Consider the following 23,247-nt stretch of genomic DNA (forward strand, 5'->3'; position numbering starts at 1 on the left):
TCACTAATGCAGCACAGACCAGTGCATCATTGAAGGCGTACAAAAAAAACAAAACATTCAGCATCTCGTGGCTGGCACAATAGGAAGAAGGCGACATGTAGGGGAAGGGCAGATGCTGCAGAGGAAAATAAGATGATAGTGAGGGAAGGAAGGTGAAAGGGAGATGATGGTGAGAAAAGCAGAGGGACATGCTACAGGGAAGGGGAGAAGCTAAGGAAAGAGTGAAGGCTGAGTTGGGATGTCAAATTTTAGAAAAGGAATTTTAAAAATTCAAATATAATTAGGATCCCTAATACCATTGCCCTGATCCCTGCCCTAGAAAATCTGCTTAGCAAATGATCTGATGGGCACAACTCTATCTGGTCTGCTCAGTGACTTAAAATGTGCTATCTGGCCTTTTGTGCAAAATGTTTGGGTACCCCTGCTTTGGAAGGTAGCTTATAGGAAGAAGCAGATGTATCAAATCTAATGTAGAGACTCTATTTAGCTGTGAATGTGGCTTAATAATTATATAATTCAAGGAATATGCATCTTTAAAAATAGATTGTCTATTTAGATCAAGACTTTCTTCTTGTGAATTAGACCAATCCAACCTGCTTGGCAACTTCCATAAAAGGATGCTAAACAGGAACTGTCTCAGCAACCAAAGAATTATCAGGAGGGTTACCATTACATCACTTGATATCACCGTGCTAGTAAGTATCATACTATTTCAGATGTTGGATCAAAGTGGTGAGGATGAAAAATTGCTAAAGTTCTTACAATAAAACAATAGAAATCTAGGATATTTTTGAAAGCTAAAAATTAACAGGCTTTTAAATATTCTATATATATTATGTAAGCAGTTTTCTCTAGTGCAGAGAACACAGAAGTGTGAAATACAAGAACAAAACCACACCCCCAGTACACAAAACAATTCAAGCTTTGAATCCCACCTCTAATATTCTCACTGAATGACCTTGGGAATAAATAAATTTTAGTACTCAGCAGTTCATACTACTGCTACTTAACATTATTATAGCGCTCATGACATACACTAAATATTTTCTACAGGACTTCCAAAACCAGTCCTGGTGACCCTGTTGTGCCTGGCAGTTTTTCTTAGTCTCATTTATATAAAAGCAGTGTCAAATGTAAGGAAACATTCAGTGGTGGTATGCAGATTCTGCAGCCCCTGAATTGCAAAAAACAAGGGTACTTGTTTATAACTTATCCCACAACATTGTTAATAACATATATTGCATTTTGCAGTATATTACCACCATTGTTACCTCATGCACATTCATTCTGTATTTTTAGAAAACTGGACTGTGGGGGTCACCAGGACAGGTTTGGGAAGTCCTGCTGTAGACTCTGCTCTTGAAAGAGAATTATTTTGAGGTCTGTGCATATCTGGAGAAGGCATTTCCACTCAGAGCTTTACTGTACCAGTTCTAGCTTTGCTGGCACTCCCTGTATGAAAGAAGCTACATGAGAACTGGTTTGTCACTTGCACCTGTCATGCCTACTCTGTGAGCAACTGCAAGCCATCCATTCAATAACCACCTCATAGCTGCTAAGCTGATCATCACTAGAGCTCCTCTCCCACTCCCCACAGCAGAAACACCATTGCTATTAGAATATGGCAACTTATATATCACCCTTGAATAATGGATCCAAATAGAAACGCTTAGCCTGAGATTCTCTTGTACACAACAGGGGTCCAAAGAGGAGGAAAGGTTTCACATTCTGACAGAATGTAGGGCTCAGTGTCAGCAATAAATAACCCTTCAGATTCTTCAGCACAAAGAATTTATTTTATCCTCCGCAATATTTCTCTGACTGGCAATGCAATATTACAATGCTTGTCACCATGACTTCTGTACTGCCAGTATTACAACTGCATTAAAGAATGAGGCAGCAATCAAAATTCTGCTTTTATTACCATTACAGCCACTGATGCAGCCGATTAGGCGAAATTTGGCCGGAGTCGGGCGTTTTATCTAACAATAAAAATAAAGACTTCTTTTCACGGTACACGGTCTTACTTTTGTTCTGTTTGCCTTGGCTACGTTGGACCGCTTCCCAATCTGTTTTTTTGGACCTTCCCTTGCTCGGATGATGTCATTCTCACCGTGGAAGGACGTATTGAGTTTTGGAGATGCACAACTTAATGATTTACTACCCTCTGAACCTTTTTTCAAAGAGAATGAAGTATTTGAAGACTTCTCAAAAAAGTGGGAGGACACTATAAATCAAAGTAAAAGTTTTGTCAGGAGCAGCCTCCATGCATCCACTCTTTTACAGTATTGCCGATATAAGAGGATCCCGAGAGGGCTAAGAATAAACAAAGCACCAACAATGTTTAAGGAAGATCAAGCCTTTATGAGATCCTGGGAAGCCATCTTGAACAAGTGTTCCCTAGATCTTATGATTTAATAATTAAAACATGGAAACAACGAGAAGAACAAATCAAAGATGAATTGGACGGAGATTACCATTACAGCCCCTGATGCAGCCAATTAGGCGAAACTCCGCCGGAGTTGGGAGTTTTATCTAACAATAAAAATAAAGACTTCTTTTCACAGTACACGGTCTTACTTTTGTTCTGTTTATATTACAATGCTTGTCACCATGATTTCTGTACTGCCAGTATTACAAATGCATTAAAGAATGAGGCAGCAATCAAAATTCTGCTTCAATACCCAGCACTGCATTGCTACATTTTCACCCATTTTAAGTAACAGTCAGAACTAAGTATTATCAAGTCCAATGGACTGTATGAAGATTTCCAGTCCTTTAGGAATTACACTCTAGTACTTCCCTAAATTAAAACAATTTCCGGACGATTGTGAGTGTGGCAATATATGATGAAATGCAGCATGTGCAGTGCTATAACCACCCTATGGAGAAGGTTTTGAACAAATATTGGTTGTCAATCAGAACACCCGTAACTTGGGTGCTCTGATTGACAACCAACTTTCCTTTAAACCCTTCATCAAATCTATTCTAAGTGACTGCTACTTCAAGTTACAAACAATTAAAAACTCCGACCTTTGCTATATTTCTCCGACTTTCGCACAGTATTACAGTCTATTATTTTTTCCAAAATAGACTACTGTAATGCCCTCCTTCTTGGCCTCCCTTATACTTATACCAAACCCTTACAACTCCCTCAGAATGCCTCAGCATGTATCCTTACAAACTCCAAAATAAGAGACATTACCCCAACGCTTATTGAGCTACATTGGCTACTGATACAATCGCGAATCCTATACAAAACCTTATCCCTCATTCACAAAAGTATCATAAACGATACCTCTCACTGGATCAGTCCTCCACAAGACCAACTCGTCCCTCCCTTCAAGGAACACTCCGCACTCCCTCGATCAAATCCACTAAACTCATCTCCACAATGAACAGAGCTTTCTCTCTGGCTGGCCCCTCCCTTTGGAACTCCATGCCTCCAGACTTACGCATTGAAACTTCTACAGCTAAATTTAAAAAAACTAAACTAAAAACCTGGCTATTCCTAAAGGCCTATCCGTCAGATTCTACCAGCCTTTCGTGATTAATTTCTGATAACTGTAAACAACATACTGTTTTTCTCTCACTTTGTCTGATTCTCCTTAATTTGGGCATAACTGCGAATAATATGCAGAAACTTCCTCATTTTATCTAACACTCCTTAATTTGTGTATTTACTCCATGCCTCCGAACTCTTCTGTAAATGTTTCCCCTATTGCTCAGTATTTTAATTACTGTATTAAGCCGTATGCTTTAAACCTTTGTGTAAATTTTACACTCCATGCCTCCAAACTCTTCTGTAAATATTTCACCAATCTCTCTCCTTAACCCGTATGCTTTAAACTTGTGTAAATTTTCTCCAGTATTATTCAATTTCTGTTACCTCTACCCCAACCCCTCCTAACCCTCCAACCATGCCCTTTCCTCAATCTTTTTAATTTACCAATGCCCCTTTCTCAATCTTTTTAATTTTTTACCAATGCCTCCTCCTTATTCCCACTTTATCCTCCTTACCCCTAACTCTAATAATTTTTTCCTATTGTACTGTTCTTACAATGTTTAAACCTTGCGCTTAGTTAAACTGTGCCTAGTTAATTTGCTCTCTTATACGCCACTCAGATTGTTACTGTTCCTATTTATCATATAGTCTTTGTTCTATGTAAAGGCCTTTGCCTAAATAGTTCCAAGTTACTTGTAAACCGATACGATGTGCAAACGGATGTCGGTATATAAAAAATTCTAAATAAAATAAATAAATATCCTAGAATCTTGGAATTCAGGGACTGCAGAATCTGCATACCTCCACTGAACGTTTCCTTACATTTAACACTGCTTTTATATAAATGAGACTAAGAAAAACTGCCAGGCACAAGCTTTACTGTGCGCATACAAGTTGAGCATTTGTAGTGGCCATCTCAGCTAGTTTAGCAGAGTTTTTATTCTCCAAGGATGCCTTTTTTGAACCCAGCTAGAAGTATGCATGCTATGAAATCCCGCACGCTGTTTCAGTAAGGTGGGAGGGGGAGCCATTTTCAGTAAAGTCAATTCACCCTGCTACATGGCTTTGAAAACTGTCTTTCTTGTTACCAAGTACACTAAAATGACAAAGGAAAAATCCATCATGCAAAAAGAGTCCAATGTGGTGCAGACATACAAATCAATATCTATAATGAAAAAATGTCCCCCAAAAATCAATATGAAATGTTTATATAAATCTTGCACAATGAGTTAGTATAGAGAAAATCGCAAAGAAATTTCTTATAAAAGTAAGGACCATCATAACAGCCCGCGAATGCTGGAAGAAGTTAACTATAAAGCAAACCTCCATTTATGACAATGTGAAACAGACAGAAAGCATTGTTACCAACAAGAAGCCCCTGAAACAATGGCTCGAAACATATCATGTCAGGAATAATTAATGGGATGTATGCTTCTTTATCAATTTTATGAGCATAAAAAATTATTTTTTAAAAATGGTGTTTGCACAAAATACTGGACCAACGATTATTTAAGAGCAGTTATCGGTGAAAATACGGGAAACAAGAAAAACGTCTTCCAGCATTCAAGGCAATGTACACACCAAGAAGAGCAAGTTTGCTTACCGTAAATGGTGTTTTCCACAGATAGCAGATGAATTAGCCATGCTGTATGGGTACAACCTCTGTGCCACTAGGGGACAGAGGGCAATCGAGGCTGCCATTGTGTGTACATGATGTGCCCTTAGAATCGTAGATAGAGTGTGCGATTGTCTAGTATAGTTGAACTGGAATAGTTGGCTATTCCTGTGGATAAAGTTGTTTTCGTAACTGGACCACATTGTGCGTGTGGAGAAACAACAGACCCGGTTGAGAGGGTTGAGTGGGTGACAGCGTGTGCTTTCGTAGTACGATAGCACACCTTTGTAATCCAGAGTGCGTAACCTGTTCCCCTTGGTTTTAGTATGAGGTCTTGAATGGAACTTGGACAAGGTGATGGACAGGTAAATGTGGAAAATGAAAATTGTCTTTTGTAGCAATTTATTTTTTGCGTGATTGCGCAAGGCCACCCTGCCGTGGTGCAATTGACAAGAAAGAGGGTAGTGAATCAATGTTTACAACTCACATACTTCACTTAGAGAAATTAAATCATCCAGAAAAAGCACCTGTCGTGCGTAGTAGGGAAGGTGACAAGTGTCTAAAGGTTAAAGCAATAGTTGTTCACGAACTTTATTAACGTTCCACTGTACTGGTGGTTAGGTGCAATCTTCATTCCCTGAAGATGGTAGTAAGGAATGACATGAAATAAGTTCTCCATCCAAAGAATGTGACAAACCATGGGAGTGCTTAAAGGAACTCGTTGCGAGGACGTAGCAAGATTGCTGTTGAAACAGATGGAGATAGGAAAGAAGCCGTTGAGGCGTTAAGTTAATGGGTGGATACCCATTAATGTGTCCCAGGAAGCGTTTCGGGATCAGTTCCCCAGGTAATTGAGGGTGGTTCACCTGTGCCGTGTTGACAACAATATGTCATAAAAGGTAAGAGAAATTTAGGTCACGAAAACATTCAATGTTTAATGTTTAATTGTTAATTGTTATTTTTATTTTTTATTTTGCATTGTTATTTTTCAATGTTCAATGTTCGATGTAATCAACCCAGGTCTGACCTCCCAGACTGGGGCAATTTCTTCGTTTACTGTAAACCGGACTGATTTGTATTGTATACAGGAATTCCGGTATATAAAAATTAAAAATAAATAAAAAATAAATAAATGCGTAAGCACTGATAAGCGAACTGTCAAAGCTCCCTGTTGTGAGGTGTAGGGAAAAGTGAAGAGGATGTAGCAGTGCCCCCTGTCTTGGGAAAAGCCGTGAGCTGATGTCCAGGGGGAATTGAGTTGTGGATTGAATAGGCGCAGGAGGCAACTGCACAATGACTGCCGAGGGCATTTTGGTGCAATCAAGTTCTGATCTGCTTGGTATTTTATGCATCTCTGGAGTGTGCAAGAGATGAGCAGCAGCGGAGGGTATGCCTGGAGTAGGTCACATGATACATTGGTGGGAAATGGCGTCGGGAGTAGGCTCGGATAATCGAGCAAATGACTCAACTTTGCTGATCCCTGTTGCAAAAAGATCGATTGTAAGAAGACCTTAACTGAGAAACCTCTTGAGGTACCCTCTGGGTTCAGTTGCCCCTTGTGGGGCAAAAAATTCCACTGAGTTTGATCGGTCTGGAATTGTGAAACCCGGGTAAGAAGTGGTTGGTAGTGAGATGGATGTGTGGTGGGCTCAGCCCAGTATCTGAAGTGCCTCTCTGCGGCAATCTGAGCCTCTTTCTTGGTGAATAGAGAACAGTGTCCATTGACTGCCTGTGTTAATCATGATAATCTTTGTAAAGAAGTTTTATGTGTGGTCTAGGTTCGCACAAAGTCTATAGACCTTGTGTCTGTACGTTATGCAGATGAGCCGTCTCGACTTCGGGGAATGCATCTGCGGAGATTAATATCCGATGTCGACAGGTTCGGAGAGGCGAGCCCGTCAATATTGAGAACGGGAAGAGGCCTGATTGCAGATCCTCCTTTGTGCTGTTGGGCAAGGAATGGGTATGGCCAATAGATAGAGAAATTGGAGTCTATCGGTATTTGAGACTCTCAAACCAGAGGCGCATACGAGGATCTATGGAAATGGCTGCTGCCATATGTCCCAGACAAGATAGGAATTGGCGAGCTGGTACTATGGAAATGTGAAGCCGAGTTGGATACCGGATTGAGAGAGCGAATGCTCTAGGTGAGGCAATAAGCTGTGCTTTGGATCGTGATGACGTAGGCTCTTATGAATTGTAAGTTGAAAGGGTTCTAGGTTCGATTTCCCCTTTTTTTTTTTTTTTTTGGAAGTAGAACAGTAATGCCAGATTGGTTAAGCAAGAAAACGTGTGTAGAAGATTTTCACGTAGTACGGCAGAAGATGAACTTCAGTACTGAAAAGAGAATTTTGCATTGTGTTCGAAGTCAAAGAAGGAAATGTTGGAGGAATCATCAAGGGAGAATGACAGGACCTTATGTTAAGGCTGCCAACTGGGTGCTGAGGTAGGGTCACTTGTTCAGTAGGCCGTCAAATCGCTGCATACCCAGGATCTCCCGATGTGAACCAGAATGGTTCTGGCGTCTGTCATAAATGACGGGATTCAGGGATCATGTCGGTGGTAGCTCGTTCTCAAAGAAGTAACGGGTTTGAGTGTGCCCAACGCCCCTCGTGTTTTTGGTGAAGGTGTACCACTCTGTGAGTGTCCGTTCCCCAGTCACCAAGTTTGTAGTTTGGCAATGACCACTTGTAGACCTTAGCGTGGTTAGGCATGCGGCTGTTGTATGAGATCCTTCTGCAGTAGTTGCGAAGTCTTTTTGTCGCCCTGGGGCTTTGGCGCATTTTCATGCCCCGACGCCCGTGTGTATGGGCAAGCACATTCGGCGCCCCCACCGATTCTAGGCATCTTCGGCGCCCACGTCGATGCTCGACGTCCTTGGCGTCCGCGCCCATGGTGCGGTGTGACCTGGCGCCCGCCCTGATGTTCAGTGTGGTCGGCGTCTGCAGTGATGCTGCGGTGCGTGTTGTGTCCGAGTGGATGCCTTGAAGGGCTGGGGCATCTGCACCTCGCATCAAAGCCATTACGGGTTGGTACTGCTGGCCGGGCACGCTTGCGTTCATGTCAGTTGAATTAGTGCCGCGCGCGAGGATGTGTTGGCGTCGGTTGAGTTTAGCAGTGTGCTCGCGTCCATGTTCAGTAATGTGTCGCACACATCGATGCGCCTGTCTGCTTCTATGCGCCAGGCCCTCCGGCACTCCCGCATACGCTTCGATGCGCCTCGCAGGCGTCGATATGCCAGGCCGCCCCATGCAGGCCTTGAAGCGCCGGGCCCACCGGCATAAGCTTCGATGCGCCGGGCCGTGCGGCGCAGGCCTTGATGCGCTCACTGGTATGCGCCCTCAGAGCAGCAGCTGGTTGATAAAGTTCTTGGCACGCCCAAGCTGACCTCAATTATCTGGTAAGGTAGTGCAGTCTCCGACTCCTGCGACATGGCATGGATTTTGGAGCTGTTTCCTGTTGCCGGCCCATAAGTGAATAGTCAGGCAAGCGCGCCCGCTTCCCAGTCTCTATTCAGTGCCCGCCCGGGTAGACCGGGGGTTGACTGAGATGACAAAAATAATAGCAGAACTCCGGCTGGGAGGAGGGGGCCCCGAGAAGTAAATGCATCTCGTGAGGGCAACTTGATGAGGAAGGTTTAGCTTCCTTTTTCTTTGTTGGTATACACTTTTCTTTCTTCTTAGTAAGGATTATTTAGAACATTTTTTTTTTTTTATAAAGATATATATTTTTGTGAGGAGAAGTAGAGAGCTCCACGCACTGTGTTGCGCAGAAAAAATCAGACTGAGGAGCCTGAGATGATCCTGTCAGGATACAGGAGGGAGGGAGGGAGTACCTAGCTAAAAGACTATTAAAGACTTTGAGAGCTCCGCCACCTAGTGGCACGGAGGACATACCCATACAGCATGGCTAATTCAGCTGCTTATCTACGTGAAAAAAAGAATACACAGTGAGGATGGTCTGCTACACTAGTTTGTACTACACATGTGCTCCCTTCCAAGCCTCCAACTCCCCACAAAAACAGATTCAATACAAAGATGTATTACATATCCAGCATGCAGAGTAATACTTTCATATCTAAAGCAGAAATGGATTACCATGTCTTGGCCTTTACCTCATCAATTCTCCTGAGTTGTCTATTTATTTATTTATTTATTTAACTTCTTTTACTATACCGATACTCAAGACCAGGTCTTATCGTACCGGTTTACAATGGAACAGGGGGAAACCAATTAACATCTAGGTAGAAATGAAAAGTTACATTAAAACAGGGAGCGTAAAACTTGGAAGATGGAAGATAGGGCAGAATTAAACTATAACAATAAGGAGTGATAAATATAATCAACAAAAACAATAAATTAGTAATACATAAACAGAGATTTATCCTCAGCGGTTATTAACATGGTATGTCCGGTGGGAGGAGTGGGGGGGAGGTGAGTAGGGGGGAGGGAAGAGGGAGAGGTTGAAGGGTGAGAGACAGTGTTGGTCGAAAGGGGTTCCTTCAATGGTAGGCTTGTGCGAACAGCCAGGTTTTAAGTTTTTTTCTGAATGTTAGATGGCATTGTTCCTGGCGTAAGTCTTGAAGAAGCGAATTCCAATGTAGTGGACCTGCTGTCGAAAGTGCTCGCTTGTGAATAGAGTTGTGGACTGATGATTTGTTGGGAGGGGCCTTGAGCGAACTTTTGTAGGCAGTTCTTATTGGCCTTGCGGAAGTATGAAGTTCAAGAGGGAAGGTGAGTTGGAGAGTGGATTGTTGGTAGACAGATTTGTGGATGATAGTGAGAGCTTTGAAAAGTATTCTATATTGAATGGGAAGCCAGTGTAAGATTTTTAGGATTGGAGTGATATGGTCCTTGCGCCGTGTGTTTGTAAGGATCCTGGCCGCTGCGTTTTGCAGCATCTATAGAGGTTTGGTCGAAGAAGCGGGGAGACCGAGTAGTAGAGCGTTACAATAGTCGATCTTTGAAAACAGTATTGTCTAGAGCATGTACTAATGGCTGGCTATGCTTGAAGAATTTTAAGCTTATTTAATACCTCATTTTGTGCATAAAGACTTCCTTTTCGCCATCAGAAAAATTTTCTCAAGTTGAATTCAAGTAGAACAAGAAAGCAGGGAGCTTCTGCCCAAAAGATTGCTTGGCATAATATTTCTTGTCTGGTATCAAGTATATGGAAGCTCTCACAATGACTCATTAAAGTTTCCATTTTGACAAATTGCCACAATTTTTTTCTGATTTTTCTTGGAGACACTGGCATTTATGAAAAGATCTGGATTTTGAACTAACATCTTGCTGTACTGTGCTCACTTATGCCAAAAGTATTTGATTTTTCCTCACGTTGTGCCCTTTATTCTTTCAGCACAAAACCCTTGAAATAATTAATGGTTCAGAAAGCAAGTGTTTGTGTGCATGCAGAGGACAGCTGGTGTGGGACCAGAATAGGAAACCACCTCTTTTTTTTTTTTTTTATTAAAGCAGTAGTTCCACTGTTTCCAATTTTAAGTACATATTACAGTAAATGGGACTCTAAGATTCAGTATAACCAATGCTTCTAGTCTTCTGGGTTAATGCACTGCAACATCAATTATCCTCTTTAACAGTTTTACCCCTTTTTGGCCCCCATCAGGACAACTACACACGGGGACTCACAGGCCAAACAAAAGCATGTACCTAGAACTCATTCAAAAAAACTACAAAAAAAAAAAGTCCTTTTACAGATATGTTGGTGTTGCAATGGTGTGACAGTCACAACTGTATCTGTACATGACATAGGAATGACAACAGAAAAGGACACGATGGTCCATCCAGTTTGCCCAGCAAGTTTCTTCTAGAAGTAACTGCTGCTCTGTGCAGTTATCCCAAAGCCGTATGAAAAGGGTAGTAATATTTACAATCAAAACAAAGCAACTATTAAAATTAAAAATTACTGCTAGCAACAACATTTTTACTGGGCGAGGAGCCCGCTCTCTCATCTCCCCTGCTTACCCTCCCTGGTTTCTCTCACACACACACACACCCGCTCTCTCACCTCCCCTGCTCTCTCCCCCCCACCCCCTCTCCTCTCTCACATCCTCCCCCTCCTCTCTATACACATTCACTCTCATCGGGGCCTTCATCTTCGCTGTGAGTGGACCGTATCCCACAGCACGCCGGGCCTTCATCTTCGGCACGAATGGCACGCACTCCGTTCACAAAATGCCAGGGTCTCATCTGTCATTTTCTGCGCAAATTCTGTGTTCTGCACTAACACAGAATTCTTTTTCAACATCACACTAGAGACAACACTGAAAAATGCTAATATTGAAATAAATTTCTCTTATAGAGCAATACCTCAGATACCAGTGAGGACCAGTTCAACAATACTTCTGCTCAAAAGCTGGTTTTCCTAAAAACAAACAAAAAAAGTAATGTTTCAATAATTTGTCATGTGCTTGAATTTACCTTGGCTATCTACCTCTCTAAGAGCCAGATGTACTAAAGGGTTTGTCCTATTTTGTATCTATGAGAAAATACTTAGTACACCTGGCTATTGATAGCTTTCAATTATGATTTTAGAAATTGAAATAGGGTTTAAAAGTCACTAGTACATATCTCTTATTCTGTCAACTGACAGCCCATATGCTCCCTCTTCCATTATGGAACTCAGATTCCTGCTGGCTGGACAATAGGGGAAGGGATGTCTAAGGATGATTCTTATCAAGCAAGCAGGCAAGTAGAAAAAGTAAAATAAACGTGAAAAGAAGAAATCACATACAAAAATCCCATAAACTTTCTTCAATTTGGCAGTGGGGGTGTGCAACTCTCCTTCCATAATTAGAACTACGGCTTTAGGCTACAAGGCCTGCTCTTCTGGCATGGATTTAACTGGGTTTATTTGGGTTTTTAAACAAATCAACATTAAAAAGAGCATAGTTTATGTAAATACACAAGTGGGTTAATTGTTTATTCAAGCAGGAATGAAAATTCGTATTTAATGAAGAGTGCAAGACTATCTGCTATACCATAAAGGAAACCTCTAGCCCTAGTTACCAATAGAAAAGAATCTGTACAAATTGAACCCTATCCTAAACCATCCCATTACTCTCACTAGAACAAAATGACAGATCTAACCAGATTTAACTCCTTACAGCAGTGGTCCCCAACCCTGTCCTGGGGGCCCACCAGCCGGTCGGGTTTTCAGGATATCCACAATGAATATGCATGAGAGAAAATTTGCATACACTGCCTCCATAACATGCAAATTCTCTCATATGCATATTCATTGTGGATATCCTGAAAACCCGACCGGCTGGTGGGCCCCCAGGACAGGGTTGGGGACCTCTGCCTTACAGCACCTTAATGGTCACTCACAATTAGACCACTAAATAATACAGACGAGCATTAAATCTCCTGGCCTCCCTCAACACATGGATGGCAAGTAGTGACCTTATAATTTATATATGTTGAAAAAATAAATTTTGGCAAGAACAGCATGACTGAGCTCAAAGCATATATGAGTTCCAATTATTGTCTTTATGAACAATTACAGTTTACTGTATTGGTTTAGTCATTTCATTGCGCTACAGATTTTGCTTTTTGTTTCTTCAAAGGTGAAGGTACATTTATTTACAATAGAAAGAACGCCAAAAAAAAAAAGTTTTTCCCTGGGACATCCTCTCCTTTTTTGGTGTGGAGGGGTTACATTCCGGTACCTTTGACTGCGAATCTGATGATTTAGTGCTCACTAATGGAGATAATGTCTCTGATGTCCAGGTGGGCGCCCACCTCAGCACCAGTGATCATCAAAACTGTATGGTTCAATATCACAAAAAGGATATGGAAAAGAAGCACACGGACCCGAGTTTTGCAGTTCAAAAACACAGAGTTTGATGAAATGGGGAAGTACCTGGAGGAAGAACTAGTTGGCTGGGAGAACGAGAGAGATGTGGAACAACAGTGGACCAAACTAAAAGGAGCAATTACCAAGGCAACTAATCTATATGTTAGAAAAGTAAAGAAAAGCAAAAGAAAAATGAAACCTATCTGGTTCTCAAAGGAGATGGCTGACAAAATAAAGGCTAAAAGAACAGCGTTCAAGAAATATAAAGCATCCCAAAGGGAGGAGCACAAAGAAGAATATCTGGTAGAACTGAGGGAGACAAAGAAAGTAATCAAGACGGCAAAAAGTCAAGCGGAAGAAAGGATTGCCAAAGAGGTAAAGAGAGGTGACAAAACATTTTTCAGATACATCTGTGAAAGGAGAAAAGTTCAAAGTGGTATAGTGAAATTGAAAGGTGAAAAGGATCAATATGTGGAGAGAGACAAAGAAATGGCAGAAATATTAAACGAATACTTCAGTTCTGTGTTCACTAAAGAAGACCCTGGAGAAGGACCGTCACTAGTTAACAAGAAACTAGAGGGGAATGGAGTAGATTTAACTCCATTTACAGTAGAGAATGTATGGGAAGAGCTGGGGAAACAAAGTGGACAAAGCCATGGGGCCTGATGAGGTTCATCCCAGGATACTGAGGGAGCTCAGAGATGTGCTGGCGGGTCCACTGTGTGACCTGTTCAATAGATCCCTAGAAATGGGAGTGGTGCCGAGTGATTGGAGAAGAGCGGTGGTGATCCCACGTCACAAGAGTGGAAACAGAGAAGAGGCTGGTAACTACAGACCGGTTAGCCTCACTTTGGTGGTGGGAAAAGTAATGGAGTCGCTGTTAAAAGAAGGAATAGTGAACTATCTATTTATTTTATTTATTTAAGGTTTTTTTATACCGGCATTCATGAACTCGTTCACATCATGTCGGTTTACAGAAAACAGGGGTGCGAATAATACAACCAAACATAAATAACGTGATGAAGAGAAGCAGTTACAATTAACAAGGGCTAATGAACTGGGAATGTAAGAAATAGAAAGAGATAGAGGAGGTTAATTATATACAAAAGTACAATATAAATATGGCGTCTCATATATACAGTCTCTGAGTAGAGAATTTATTTGTGGTGCATATTAGGTAGAGTTCGGGAAGGCTTGCCTGAAGAGCCATGTCTTGAGTCTTTTCCTAAAGGTTAGGAGACATGGTTCGTTTCTGAGTTCTGGAGGGATGGAGTTCCATAACAGTGGGCCTGCAGTGGAAAGGGCTCGGTCTCTTAAGGTGCTGTGATTAGTGGTTTTCGTGGGTGGAACAATGAGGCATCCTCTGTAGGCTTCCCTGGTCGGTCTTGTGGATTTGTGTACGCGGGGAGGAATTTGTAGATCGATTGTGGTATGTTGGTGAATGATTTTGTATATCAAGGTGATGGATTTATAAATGACTCTGAAATGAATTGGTAACCAGTGGAGGTCTTGTAGCACTGGGGAGATATGGTCTCTTTTCTTAGTGTTTGTCAGTAGACGGGCTGCTGCGTTTTGGACCATTTGGAGCGGTTTTGTGTATGAGGAGGGGAGGCCAAGTAAAGTGGAGCAGCAGTAGTCCAATTTCGAGAAAATGAGGGCTTGGAGGATGGTTCTGAAGTCTTTGGCGTGGAAGAGTGGTCTTATCCTTTTTAAAACTTGCAGTTTATAGAAACAGTCTTTGGTGGTTTTATTGATGTGGGCTTTGAAGTTCAGTTTATTGTCGATTAGCACACCTAGATCTCTCACATGAGTGGTTTGTAGGTTGGTTGGCAGAGAGGTTGTGAGATTGTTATCAGGAGTTATGAGTAATACTTCAGTTTTGGCGGAGTTTAGTACCAGATTTAGGCTGTTGAGGAGGCTTTTGATTTCTAGGTGACAGGATTCCCAGTATTCAAGGGTTTTTGAGTATGATTCTTTGATGGGGATCAGTATCTGGATGTCATCTGCATAGAGAAAGTGTATTAAATTGAGGTTGATGAGGAGTTGACATAGTGGTAGGAGGTAAATATTAAAGAGTGTAGGGGATAAGGAGGAACCTTGTGGGACTCCGATGGTCGAGTCGTGGCGTGATGATTCTTTATTCTGGATTTTTACCTTGTAGCCTCTGTTGGTTAGAAATGATTTGAACCAGGAGAGCGCTAAACCAGAGATTCCTATCGCAGCTAGCTGTTTGATGAGGATAGCGTGGTTTACGGTATCGAAAGCTGCTGAGAGGTCCAGAAGGATCAATAGAAAGGATTGACCTTTGTCTATGCCTAAGATAAGTAGATCTGTTAGGGAGGTAAGTAGGGATTCTGTGCCCCGATTTTTGCGGAATCCATGTTGTGAAGAAGAATTGCTGGACCAGAGGCAGCATGGATTCACCAGAGGAAGATCCTGTCAGACAAATCTGATAGACGTTTTTGACTGCGTAACCAAGGAATTGGATAAAGGAAGAGCACTCGATGTCATCTACTTGGACGTCAGCAAAGCTTTTGATACGGTTCAGCACAGGAGGCTGGTGAATAAAATAAGAAGCTTAGGAGTGAGTGCCAAGGTGGTGGCCTGGATTGCAAACTGGTCGACGGACAGAAGACAATGTGTGATGGTAAATGGAACTTACTCTGAAGAGAGAGCGGTGTTGAGAGGAGTGCCGCAAGGGTCTGTGTTGGGACCAGTCCTGTTCAATATCTTTGTGAGCGACATTGCAGACGGGATAGAAGGTAAGGTTTGTCTTTTTGCGGATGACACTAAGATCTGCAACAGAGTGGACACGCTGGAATGAGTGGAGAGAATGAGATGGGATTTAAGGAAACTGAAGAGTGGTCGAAGATATGGCAGCTGAGATTCAATGCCAAGAACTGCAGAGTCATGCATATGGGGAGTGGAAATCCGAATGAACTGTATTCAATGGGGGGGGGGGGGGGGGGGAGAAGGGCTGATGTGCACGGGGCAGGAGAGAGACGTTGGGGTGATAGTGTCTAATGATCTGAAGTCGACGAAACAATGTGACAAGGCGATAGCTAAAGCCAGAAGAATGCTGGGCTGCATAGAGAGAGGAATATTGAGTAAGAAAAGGGAAGTGATTATCCCCTTGTACAGGTCCTTGGTGAGGCCTCACCTGGAGTACTGTGTTCAGTTCTAGAGACCGTAACTCCAAAGGGACAGAGACAGGATGGAGCCGGTCCAGAGAAGGGTGACCAAAAAGGTGGAGGGTCTTCATCAAATGACTTATGAGGAGAGATTGAAGAATCTAAATATGTACACCCTGGAGAAAAGGAGGAGCAGGGGTGATATGATACAGACTTTCAGATACTTGAAAGGTTTTAATGATCCAAAGACAACGACAAACCTTTTCCGTTGCAAAAACATCAGCAGAACCAGGGGTCACGATTTAAAACTCCAGGGAGGAAGACTCAGAACCAATGTCAGGGAGTATTTCTTCACAGAGAAGGTGGTGGATGCCTGGAACGCCCTTCTGGAGGAAATGGTGAAGACCAAAACTGTGAAGGATTTCAAAGGGGCGTGGGATAAATACTGTGGATCCATAAAGTCTAGAGGAAGTGAATGAAGAGAAGAGGCATGGGGGTGGCTTGCGGAAATGACAGCTACTACCTGGAGATGAATATCCTTATTAAATAAACATACACACGGTTAATGCGACTCCAACGTTGCTCTATGCTTCAACGGCAAGAGGAAATGTGGAAAAAAGGATTTGCATCCACATAAAAGCAGGGGAGTAGCTTGCTTGTTACGGCGGTTACTACCCCAAATCAAGCCTGATACTTCACTTAGAATACATATCCATAAGAACATGCCATGCTGGGTCAGACCAAGGGTCCATCAAGCTCAGCATCCTGTTTCCAACAGAGGCCAAACCAGGCCACAAGAACCTGGCAAGTACCCAAACACTAAGAAGATCCCATGCTACTGATACAGTTAATGGACTTCTCCTCCAAGAACTTAGCCAAACCTTTTTTGAACCCAGCTACACTAACCACATCCTCTGGCAACAAATTCCAGAGCTTAACCGGGCATTGAGGGAAAAATAATTTTCTCCGATTAGTCTTAAATGTGCTACTTGCTAACTTCATGGAGTGCCCCCTAATCCATTATCCGGAAGTGTAAATAACTGATTCACATCTACTCGTTCAAAACCTCTCATGATTTTAAAGACCTCTATCATATCCCACCTCAGCCGTCTCAGTGCAGCTCACTGCTTCAACTGCAGGGGGAATGAAGAAAAGAGGATTTATATTCAAACAACCAACAAGGACTAAATTGCACAGGCTGGGTAAACAAGCGTGGGAGTAGCTTGCTTATTACGGTGGTTACTACCCCAAACCAATTAGCTGGATACTTCACTTAGATGCAGCTCCAGCACTGCTATCTATGATGGTGGGGGTGGAAGGGAAATAGAACCAAAAAAATTATTTAAAGGGACAAGAGTAACAGAAAAGTATGAGAAAAAAAAAGTGTGAAAGCTTGCTGGGCAGACTGGATGGACCGTTTGGTCTTCTTCTGCCATCATTTCTATGTTTCTGTTTCAGTTTAATTTTTTTTATTGCAGAAAAACATGTATAAATAAGAACAAAAAAGAAAAAGTCAATTGATTGAGCAATACACATTCCCTAACTGAACAAGTAAAGAAAAAGTAACACTAGGGCGCTATTAGGTAGCTGGAAATACAAAAGAAAGAAGAGTAGGTACTACAATTTTTTTTCTTTCCTTTAACCCAAATCAGTAGCAGGATGTAAAATAATTAGTAGTTGTGTCGTAAGAACATAAGAAATGTCATGTTGGGTCAGACCAAAGTTCATTGAGCCCCGCAAGCTGTCTCCGACAGCAGCCAGTCTGGGTCACAAATACCTGGCAGATCCCAAAAATAGATCTATTTCCAAGTTCCCATCCCGCCCCATTCTTTGGGCCTACAGAGTGCGAAGGCCAGCCCTAGTGACTCTCCCATCCCACAGAAAGTCCAAGAGAGCATTGTTTATAGAAACAAAAAAACCCCATGGGAGGAAACATGGGACATGCTGGAATAAATAAGAAAGGGCGAGGTAAAATATTCATTTTGATCACATTTATCCTGACCCCCCCCCCCCCCAGAAAGATAATGGCCACATCAATTTTTCAGATCCTGTTTGATTTTGGTAACCACTGGGGCATAGTTCAGCCTACAGAGATCAACAATAGTTCTAGGTATAGCGATGTCCAGATATTTGATAGAGGCCGACACACGTTTGAAAGGAGCAAAACAAGCAGAAATGTAACCTGCCCTACAACTACCAATGGAGAAAATTACCAATTTATGGTAGTTAACTTTATAACCTGCCACAGTACTGAAAGCTGCCAACTTGGCAAGCAGCACCAAACTCTCTTTACCGGGGTTGGATAAAAATAAGAGGACATCATCCACGTAGAGCGAAATCAAATGTCGATCCCTGGACTGAAAACCCATCAAGGTGGATGATCCCGTAACCGCACCGCAAGTGGCTCAATAGCTAAATCAAACAGAGGTGGCAACAGGCATTCCTGACTGGTGCACTTTTCTATAGAAAAACGAGTGGACATGTGACCATTGGTGAAAATACTAGCCTTCGGACAATTTATAAGACCCGCACCCACCTGCAGAACGAAATTGGAAACTCATATTTCTCTAAAACCGCGAAAAGGAAAGGCCAGTGAAGACGGTTGAAGGCCTTCTCCGCATCCAGACTTATCACTAAACCAGGAGTCTTCTCCTTCTGGGCCAAGGTCATAATATCAAACAAGCAACGAGTATTATTTACCGAGGAATGGCTGCTGATAAAACCCATTTGATCAGATCCAAAAGATCCCATACAGCAGTCTAGCCGAATCTGAAGAGCCTGGCTAAAATGTTGACATCTGTGTTCAGTAGGGAGATAGGTCTATAAGCCTTGGGTTGGAACAGATCCCGCCCCCTGCTTATGAAGCAAACAATCGGAGCATCAAACAGATTGCCTGTACAATCTGGGTGGTCCTGTAAATAATCAAAAACAAACTTTAATAGTCCTAACAGCTCAGTCAGGAAATGCTGTGAGGGAGTCGGTTGGAGCATTAGATGACCTAGGGGTTAAAGGGGCTCTTACGGAAGATAAGGCCACTGCAGAAAGACTAAATGAATTCTTTGCTTCCGTGTTTACTAATGAGGATGTTGGGGAGATACCAGTTCCAGAGATGGTTTTCAGGGAGTGATGAGTCAGACGAACTGAACAAAATCACTGTGAACCTGGAAGATGTAGTAGACCAGACTGACAAACTAAAGAGTAGCAAATCACCTGGACCGGATGGTATGCAACCTAGGGTACTGAAGAAACTCAAAAATGAAATTTCTGTTCTATTAGTTAAAATTTGTAACCTATCATTAAAATCATCCATTGTACCTGAAGACTGGAGGGTGACCAATGTAACCCCAATATTTAAAAAAGGCTCCAGGGGCGATCCGGGTAACTATAGACCAGTGAGCCTGACTTCAGTGCCGGGAAAAATAGTGGAAACTATTCTCAAGATCAAAATCGTACAGCATATAGAAAGACATGGTTTAATGGAACACAGTCAACATGGATTTACCCAAGGGAAGTCTTGCCTAACAAATCTGCTTCATTTCTTTGAAGGGGTTAATAAACATGTGGTTAAAGGTGAACCGGTAGATGTAGTGTATTTGGATTTTCAGAAGGCGTTTGACAAAGTCCCTCATGAGAGGCTTCTACGAAAACTAAAAAGTCATGGGATAGGAGGCGATGTCCTTTCATGGATTACAAACTGGTTAAAAGACAGGAAACAGAGAGTAGGATTAAATGGGCAATTTTCTCAGTGGAAAAGGATAAACAGTGGAGTGCCTCAGGGATCTGTACTTGGACCGGTGCTTTTCAATATATATTACTTATCTGCTCCATTACTTATTATAAATTTTAACCATCCTATATTATTATTATTACTTATCTGCTCTATGTGTCTCTTCTTCCCGAATGTTATCCATGTGTCTACATTTTGTTTTCCATGTGTCGCTTCTCCCCATATGTTTTTTTTTTCTCCTTCTGTGTATCACTACCCCCTAGATTATTTAATTGCCGCTTATTGACCATAATGGGTCTTTGGACTTTTCTTTGACAGTTAAATGCGCCTGAGTAATTTTTGAATATTAATATATTAAGGTTATTATACTCAACGAAGTTAGCATGTTACACTGGAAACCCGTTATATTTGTAAAGCCTGTAGCCGTTTTATGTTCTACGGTTTAACCTGTTATATGTAAAGCCTGTTGCTAATTTATTGTTTCACTGTGAACCGAGGTGATGTATGATTATATGTACCGCGGTATATAAGAATCGATAGATAAATAAATAAATAAATATATATAAATATAAATGATCTGGAAACGAATACGACGAGTGAGGTTGTCAAATTTGCGGATGATACAAAATTATTCAGAGTAGTTAAATCACAAGCGGACTGTGATACATTACAGGAGGACCTTGCAAAACTGGAATATTGGACATCCAAATGGCAGATGAAATTTAATGTGGACCAGTGCAAGGTGTTGCATATAGGGAAAAATAACCCTTGCTGTAGTTACACGATGTTAGGTTCCATATTAGGAGCTACCACCTAGGAAAAAGATCTAGGCATCATAGTGGATAATACTTTAAAATCGTCAGCTCAGTGTGCTGTAGCAGTCAAAAAAGCAAACAGAATGTTAGGAATTATTAGGAAGGGAATGGTTAATAAAACAGAAAATGTCATAATGCCTCTATATCGCTCCATGGTGAGACCGCGCCTTGAATACTGTGTACAATTCTGATCACCACATCTCAAAAGAGATATAGTTGGGATGGAGAAGGTACAGAGAAGGGCAACAAAAATGATAAAGGGGATGGAACAGCTCCCCTATGAGGAAAGGCTGAAGAGGTTAGGGCTGTTCAGCTTGGAGAAGAAACGACTGAGAGGAGATACAATAGAGGTCTTTAAGATCATGAGAGGTCTTGAACGAGTAGATGTGACTCTGTTATTTACACTTTCGAATAATAGAAGGACTAGGGGGCATTCCATGAAGTTAGCAAGTAGCACCTTTAGACTAATCGGAGAAAATTCTTTTTCACTCAACGCACAATAAAGCTCTGGAATTTGTTGCCGGAGGATGTGGTTAGTGCAGTTAGTGTAGCCGGGTTCAAAAAAGGTTTGGATAAGTTCTTGGAGGAGAAGTCCATTAACAGCTATTAATCAAGTTTACTTAGGGAATAGCCACTGCTATTAATTGCATCAGTAGCCTGGGATCTTCTTAGTGTTTGGGTAATTGCCAGGTTCTTGTGGCCTGGTTTGGCCTCTTTTGGAAACAGGATGCTGGGCTTGATGGACCCTTGATCTGATCTAGCATGGCAATTTCTTATGTTCTTATAGAACTCCACTGGAAAACCATCAGGGCCAGGCCTTTTCCTCCCTGGAAGACATGAAATTGCATCTTGTATCTCCAAGGTTGAAAGATGAGCCATCAGTCTCTCCTTCTGAGAGTCAGAAAAAGACGGCAACCGAACCCCAGCTAGGTAATTTACAATCGCCTCATCCGAAACAGAGCCATCGGCTGAATACTGCTAATGGAAGAATTCCTTAAACCTATCATCGATTGCTTCTCTAGAGTAGGCCAAGCAGCCATCGGTCCAACCCCAGGAATTGGCATTCCCTGCGACCTACGCCACAACCACCTAGCCAGCATAGCCCCAGACTTATTCCCAAACTCAAACCGGTTGCTTAGAATCAAAAGCAGATTTCTCATGCCAGGAAAATAAACAAACATTCTATCGTTGATTAACTGCTCTACTGGTTTAATTATCAGCTGCATGTCAGTGCATTCAGTCAAAACATTCCTTACACTTCAAACACAAGAAAAATATGTGTAACCAAGAAACTTCAGATAAAAATATTTGTTATATGTTTCTGAACATTTATATTAGAAACAAAATGTGTACCAGGTACCTGTGACCTGGACTAGCCACCGCCAGTGACAGAATGATGGACCTTTGGTGCGACACATTATGACAAATATTTTTCTATAGCCGGGATCTCTGTGCTTGTGTGTCATAAATGCCTAACTTCTGACAGCAATTAACATTTGTATTTATATTGCAGTTATTCTCCCAAAGTTGTCTGCAGTGTTAACAATAAATATATACAAGGACACCAGAATGGACCCCCTACCAGAAGGCTTCTTGTTCCTTGCATGCCTGACACCTTCGAATTTGGCAATTTACAGAACTGCGACTATGAGGGCCAACGAAGACACAACCGCCTCCCCCCCCCCCCCAATCCATTACAACTTCACACTTTCCATCACTTATTGGCGGCGAGAGATCTTCGGTGCTGAGCACAGGCTCTCTTCCATTCTGCATCTTTTATCTTAACTGATAAACTCGGTGGCGACTGTGGACAGAGTCCTTGCTTGCACAAGTTATATCTGAGGGCTGGCGACCCTCCCAACCCCAGCATCGCCCCCAGGAGTGGGAATCCACCCATGGTGCCGGCTCCAGGAAGGACAGGGAGAGAGCCAGCCCTCGGCACTTTGTGTTCTCCGCCGCCTCGGCTTCGACGACCTTCTCCTCCCCAGAGCTTGGCCCTGTGAGGTGACCCGAGAGAGACTCCAGACGGCGAAGGGTGACGCCTGGAGAGGGAGAAAGTCGAGCACAGCAACGCTCTCCGCTCCAAAAATCGAGCTGCGCGGCCGCAATCGCGGCCTTCCACCGTCTGCGTTAAGAGAAGGGGGAGGGGTGGCGGAGCGATAGAAACAACACCACCGCCACCCTCGAGCCCGGCTCCTACCACCCCCGCGGCTAAAGATTCTCGCATTTCTTTTTTTTTTTTCCGTTTTTCCGTTTCACTCACGGAAGCAAAGCGCGCGCTCACCTGCTGCCCGCCAGGGTGGGAGAACGCGCCATACCAACGGCGGCTGCAGCTGGGCCTCGAGTGCTGCCGCCAGGCATGCTGGGGCTGGTAGTCCCGAGCACTCTCACGCGCCTTGCACGGGATCGGCCAGTGGACTACACTTCCCAGAGAGGCGCAGGCCGCTGTCACGTGGATGGGTCACTAGGGGGAGGTGTTCGACGTACAATAACTGCCAGTCTTCTGACAACATAAGAACCTGGGTAGGGGTTATAATTATTATTAACTTTAAAAGCTGAAATGGCGGGGTTTCCCTGTAAAGTTGGTAATTTGCAGGGTGGTGATATTGAGGTTTGTGGAGACAGGAGCAGAGCAC

The 23,247-nt window shown here is 42.6% G+C and overlaps 1 protein-coding gene across 3 annotated transcripts in view; it reads right to left on the reverse strand.

Moving 5' to 3' along the window:
* THRAP3 (thyroid hormone receptor associated protein 3) overlaps positions 1-23,029 on the reverse strand; it is a 135,697-nt gene extending 112,668 nt beyond the window's left edge. For 2 of the 3 annotated variants that reach the window (XM_029619221.1, XM_029619216.1), the window contains exons 1-2: positions 22,896-23,026; positions 11,450-11,504 (exon numbers count right to left, since the gene is read on the reverse strand). The gene's annotated coding sequence lies outside the window, so the exon portion shown is untranslated. Of the gene's footprint in view, positions 1-11,449; positions 11,505-22,895 lie in introns of all 3 variants that reach the window. The other variant, XM_029619220.1, reaches the window with a different exon arrangement.
* Between the last annotated feature and the right edge of the window lie 218 nt (positions 23,030-23,247).

The sequence above is a fragment of the Rhinatrema bivittatum genome, chromosome 11, assembly GCF_901001135.1.
Source record: "Rhinatrema bivittatum chromosome 11, aRhiBiv1.1, whole genome shotgun sequence".
NCBI classification, from domain to species: Eukaryota; Metazoa; Chordata; class Amphibia; order Gymnophiona; family Rhinatrematidae; genus Rhinatrema; species Rhinatrema bivittatum.